The 6485-nt window shown below is 37.7% G+C and overlaps 1 pseudogene; it reads left to right on the top strand.

Annotated features, from left to right (window-relative positions):
* The first annotated feature begins 1764 nt into the window (after nucleotides 1-1764).
* LOC102871335 lies at nucleotides 1765-2961 on the top strand (annotated as a pseudogene).
* The last annotated feature ends 3524 nt before the right edge of the window (nucleotides 2962-6485 follow it).

The following is a 6485-nucleotide window of genomic DNA, read 5'->3' as shown; positions in this document are numbered from 1 at the left end:
AATAAAAGAAATAAGCCCCTAAAAAAAAAGCAAGTAATCATGTGAAACCTGGATAGGACCTGCAAAGGTGATGTCCTCTAAACAATCAAAGATAGTGCTTTGAGGAGGGTAAAGGAGGGGGAGTGTGGCTTCGGGATTGCAGGATTCTTGCTGCAGAAGATTAAAGACTACGGCTTTCTTTATGGTTTAAAACTCAAAATCAAGAAGAGAAAAATTCTTACCACTGGGTCAATAGGCCTCATGTTAACTTTTTAAAAGATTGATATTGTCAGCTATTTCATCTTGCTTGGATCCACAATCTACATCCTTGGGGCTGGTATTCAAGAATTTAAAAGATAAGTTCAATTGGGTAAATCTACTATTAAGGACTCCTCTCAGGTATTAAGGAATAATGATGACAGTTTAATGACCAAGGTGGATTTAATTCAAGCTATGGTCTTTTCAGTTATTTGTTTTGCATCTGAATGTTGGACAATGATTAAGGATGGCAAAAGAGGAATCAATGCATTTGAACTGTAGTTGAAGAAGAGTTAAACCATGGACTGCAAAATGCATAAGAGAATGTCTTGGAGAAAGTGCAACCATGATGCTTCGTGGATGCAAGTATGGTAAAGCTCCATGTCTCTTATTTTGGGAATGTTGTTAAGACCTCATAGTTACAAAAATGCAGCATCAGCTAAGGAGAAGAAGCTCAACAATATGGATTGACCTGATGGCTGTAACAATAGACCCAAGTTTGTCAGAGTTTATGAGGATAGTACAGGATAAGGAAGGGTGTTGTTATTGTTGTAATTTGCTGCAAGTCACCTGTGACTTATAGTGACCTTATGTACAACAGCTCTGAAGCCTGCCCTGTCCTGAGCCAGTCTCACTGACTCAGACACACCTACCCTCATTGCCTTATTTACTGTATCAATACATCTTATCCAGGCTCTTTCTCTCCTGTGCTGTCCTTCCATCCTTCCATGAACAATGTCCTTCTCCAATGACTGGTCCTTCCTGGCAACATGCCCAAAATGTGTAAGACAGAATTTCAAAATCCTAGCCTCCAAGGAAAAACTTGGTTTCACCTTCTATAGACAGATCTCTTTGTTTTCTTGTAGGTTCACGGTATGTTCAAGTACAGATTCATAAGTCATAGGGTTTCTATGAGTCATTGTTGAGTTGATGTCACCTAACAACAAGAATTTAAACAACATGAAAAGTATATGAAAAGCAAAGTTGGAACTGTATGTTTAAAGTATCTGTTTTATTAGCATTTCCCCCATGTTCTTTCTTGATTTCTGTAAAGGTCTAAAAATAGTTTCATTAAAAATGATGTTATTTTAACAGGGTGTATTCTGAGAAAAGTGCAAAGAATACAATTGTATGAAGTATGATTTTTGCATATATGCTCAACTGTTAGCCACTATCCTTTGTCACATACAGTAATTTTCCTGTGGAGCCCAAGAATCAGGTTAGGGAGATAGTTACTTTGAAAATAGATAGCTTTTGAAAATAGGCATTGCTTTGAAAATAGCATGACACCCTGTGAAATACAAGTTACAGGATTGTCCTAACTTCTTAAAAAAGTTATCAGTGAAGATCCAATGTGACAAACATAGTATGATATCATTGTTTCTATCTCAAGATAGAAAACCAAGGTTCGATCCACAACATCTGACTGAGCTGTGGGAAAGATTGTTCTTGCTTTGTGCATTTTATTTGCCCTGTTGCTGCTCTGTCCTTTCAGCGCCACTTTTTCTCATCGCCATTACCACCACAATGAACAGGCAGATCAACGGCTTCCATGAGGCAGTCACTGAGGAAGGCACTTTCCTCTTCATCTCAGAATCTGTGAGGGAAGGCCACCCAGATTGAATTTGTGACCATATCAGTGATGCTGTCCTTGATGCCCACTTTCAGCAAAATTCTGATGCCAAAGTAGTTTGTCAAACTGTTGTTAAAATTGGAATGATTCTACTTGCTGGAGAAATTACATGCAGGGCTGCTGTTGGCTGTTAGCAAGGAGTTAGTGAAAACATTAAACACATTGACTATGTTGACTCTCCCAAAAGGTTTGACTACAAGATATGTAATGTTTTCGTCACTTTGGAGCAGCAGTCACCAGATATTGCTCAAGATGTTCACCTTGATTGGAATGCAGAGGACATTGTTGTGGGAGACCAGGACTTGATTATGTTACTGATGAAACTAAAGAATGTATGCCTTTAGCCATTGTCTCAGTACACAAGCTTAGTGCCAAACTTACTAACTATACTGCAATGGCACTTTGCTTTCATTACATCCATATTCTAAGATACAAGTGACAATGCAATACATGCAAGATTGAAGTGCTATGCTTCCTATCAGAGTCCACTCTATTGGTATATCTGTGCAGCACGATGAAGTTTGCCTTGATGAGATAAAGGATACTTCAAAAGATAAAGCCATCAAAGCAGTTGTGCCTGTGAAGTATCTTGATGAGAATGCAATCTACCACCTACAGCCAAGTGGCAGATTTGTTTTTGGTGGACTTCAGAGTGATGCTGGTTTGACTGATCAGAAGATATTGTGGACACTTACAGTGGTGAGAAGCTTATGGAGGAGGCACCTTTTCAGGAAAGGGTTACACCAAAGTGAAACTACCACTTATGCTGCTCTTTAAGTGACAGAATCCCTTGTTGAAGGAGGTGTTTGCAAAAGTGTTCTTGTTCAGGTCTCTTGCGCTATTGGAGTTTTCGTTTTATTGGAGTTTCAGTTTTAGACAATTGCATTGTCTATCTCCATTTTCCATTGTGACATTTCTCAGAAGAGTGAGAACGAGCTATTAGGGACTGTGAAGAAGAATTTGACCTCCATTCTGGGGTCATTGTTGGGGAACTGAGTCTGAAGAAGCCGATTTATCAGAGGACTGCAGCCTATGGCCACTTTGGTAGGGACAGCTTCCTATGGGAAGTGCTCCCAAAACATAAATATTGAAAAAGTGTTAACCTTTCTCCCTGAGACCTGTTTGCCACAGAGTGTAGGCTACAGAGAAGCCTTCAAGCTCTGAAGGAAAGGGCTTCTTTTCCTCAGTTTTCCTGTCCTCTCTCAGCTCCTCATCAGGAGCAATGACTCTAGTCCATGATAAGTGAATTTAGCTTTATTGGGAGACTAGTAAGTTGGGCTTGGTAGTCTGTCTATGGTCAGCATTTTAGTGAATTTAGTCAGCATAGGTAAACCATGTAACTTACTAGAAATACATAACACGGTAATAAATAATGCTTTTAAATTGAGTCTTTGTAGCCTACCACCCAACCATCTAAAATTCTAATTGCATTGATTTACCCACAAAATACTGAGGGAGAAAAATGTCCTTATAATGTGTACATAAAGTACCCTTCGTTCCATTATATAGCTTCTGTCTGGGAATGTCATAACCCTGTCAGCATGAATTTGTAATGTCTTGCACTCTATCATGACTGTGAAACCTTCCTTTATCCTCCTCTTAACTTGATTCATTTCAAATGATGTCGTTTCATCAGGGAGTGTCCCAATTCAATCAATCTTGCATGTAACATAAGGTTCCACTGTAACTCTAGCCTAAAGTGGAAAAAAAAAAGGCAGTTACCAATAAACCATCTCCCTGGTGCTTATGCTCTTAATTGTCACCTCTCTGAATAGCACCAAATCAAAATCTCTCCATGTTCCACTTCCTTTCAGAGGATGTATGCAATAAAGTTCTTATTTAGTAAACCAACCCTATGCATGCTTTTAGCATTAGCCAAACCACATCAATTCTTAATTCTAGAAAAATAGGCAATTGGCACCCTTTTGATGTCACAGCCTAGTACCTAAGGGTGTGTAGGTTGCACACTTTGGTATTAGATAAATTTTTTTTCTTTACAAGAAAGACTGAGTACTCCACACTGGACAATAACCCCTACCAGTGTTTTAACTTTGTTTTGCTTTCAAAACCAGGTCCAGTGAGCTTTCTAAACAGCTGGTGTAGCTACAGAGAAACCAGTTTCCTTCAAAGAGCAGCTCTTTTGGTGGGGAGGAGGAAATCCCTTCACACTTAAACATTTTCTAATTGCTTATTTATTTTATTCCAGGGTGTGGCATAAATACAGGGATGGCAACTTTTACAAGAAGGTTGGTGGGGTTCTTTTTCCTTCTTATTCTCAACACCATGGTTCATTTAGTATGTTTCCAGCATTCCCAGGTAGGCCAAGCTGCCCGGCAGAAAAAGTGTGGGTTAGATCGTCAGGAGTCTGGCTAATGTTAACATAAGGGAGGACAGAGCAGTGCAGAAAGCTGACTTGACTGGTGTGATATAGGGAAGTCAGCTTCTTTATATACTTATTCTATGAATACTTGCCCTAAGCAGAAAGTGCCTTTCAGGATATGTTTTTTGAGGTTTATAATATGTCTGGTTCTCAATTCCAACAGTTAAACGAAGATCTAAATAAAATGCTAGGTTTTACCTTAAGAAAAAATAAAGCAAGCAAGCCAAAACCATATTAACTTGATATAGGATATAAAAATTCTTCTAGAAAACTGTGAAGGGAAAAAATTGGTGACTCATTATTGAAATATAGATTTAAACTGCTATGATGTTTAAATAAAAAACTATAAAAATAATTTAGAGCAAGACTTGAATACAAATTTTTACTCTGAAAGGCAGCTACATGAGCAGCAGTCGTAAATTAAAATTATCCTTGATTTTGATTGATACTCTGTTATTTCCTTTATATTTAAAAAATGCTGCTGATTAAACCCATCTGTCATTTAATGGATATATTTCCAAGAGTGTGTCAGCACCATATGTGAAGAACAGCTTCTGAGATCACTGAAAGTGATTCCCACCTTCTGGTTTTCCTTTCTTGCTCTTTTTTAGTGTCATTTGAGCTTTTTGTTTCTTTAGCTTAATCTGTTGCTACATTATGAAACAGCCCTGTGGAGAAAGCTATATTTGAGTGAGTTTGGATGTCTTTGAAGCCTTGTCAACAGAAACATATTGAAGCTTACGGATGCCTCCTGCCTCTCCAGATTTCTGACCAGAACACAACTGCAGGCAACATCTTTATTCAATTGTATTGAAATCATAATCAACAGAAGCTGTAAGATAATACAGTTTTCAGTTGATTTTGTCATGAAACATTGTTATTATTAACTACTCCTGAGTGAGAATTGATTCATAACTGACTTTGCAGTGGGTTTTCAGAGGTGGTTAAATGCTTGGGAGGAGATTGTTCATCTTTTTACCCTGGATCAGTTGACAGATTCAAACCACATGCCTTTGGGTTGACAGACTTACTAGCAGGCCAGTAGTGAACTGATATTTATTAGTTAATTTAGTAGTATTAACTCATTTATCCATTTAGTCATATTCTTATTTTATTGGATAGTTTTTGATTCTTTATTACTAAACTGAGACCAAAACAAAACCCATTGGTGGTCAGATGGAATCAGACTCATTACAATCCTGTATAATAGAGAACAACTGCATCATACAGAAGCTGACTGCTAAATCTTTTAGAGTGGAGAAGCTATGGCGTTTTGATGAGTATTCTTTTGAGTAGCTGCTCTCTCCTTAATCATTGCATCACTAGGACTCCATTTTTAAAGTGAAGATACCATGAATTGGGTAATGGAGATTTTTCTATGTAACATTTACATTTATTTATGTTATATGTTATTGAGATTATCTCTGTCTCATCTATCTCTATCTCTATCTATCTATTTTTGATTAGGGGAAACTTTATATAAAATCTGGAAAGAAAGTTTTATATTTGACAGAGCAAGTTTGCTTCCTGATTTCCAGGGATACTTTCAAACTAGAGAGAGAAAGGTGAAAAATTTAGAAATAAAAATTATAAAATGTTTCTTTTAAATGTATTTAAGAGTGTAACTTTATTGTCTTCAGTTACATGTGCTTTAGAGATTCATGCCTATCATTCAAAGGTGAAATAAATAAAATAGGAACATGTTTCCAAATACATCCTGCTTGATGTTTAAATTCACATGCATGACTGTTTGGCATATTAATATGACATCCTGTAACAAATTGTTGTTGCTTTTGTTATCTGCCATCAGTCATCTGTGACTCATAGCGACCCTATGCACAGCTGCTCTGAAACCTGGCCTGTGTTGAGCCATTCTCACTGATTCTGACACACTAACCCAAATTTCCCTGGGTATCGATCAATGGTGTCCTGGGTTTGAGCTTGTAACAAAGCACTGAAAATGCTAGGGAAAGACTTGTGCAATGTGTGAATAGACTTGGCAGCAATGGGTGTCTTTTTGAGTTAGGAAGAAGAACGTGGCTAGGTAAACATTTGGTGGTGGTCATTGCTACAGTTTGGTGCTGTGGAGTCAGTTGTTGACCCTATGTACAATAGAATGAAATACTGCCTGATCCTGTCCCGTCCTCTCAATCTCTGTTGTGCTTAAATCCACTGCATCAATCTAGCTTGTTAAAGATTTTCGTACGTTCGTTGACACAGCTTTGGTTTTATAGA

Source organism: Elephantulus edwardii, unplaced genomic scaffold (genome assembly GCF_000299155.1).
Source record: "Elephantulus edwardii isolate Elephantulus edwardi_28Jun2011 unplaced genomic scaffold, EleEdw1.0 scaffold00046, whole genome shotgun sequence".
NCBI classification, from domain to species: Eukaryota; Metazoa; Chordata; class Mammalia; order Macroscelidea; family Macroscelididae; genus Elephantulus; species Elephantulus edwardii.
This window is presented reverse-complemented; position numbering and strand designations above follow the sequence as displayed.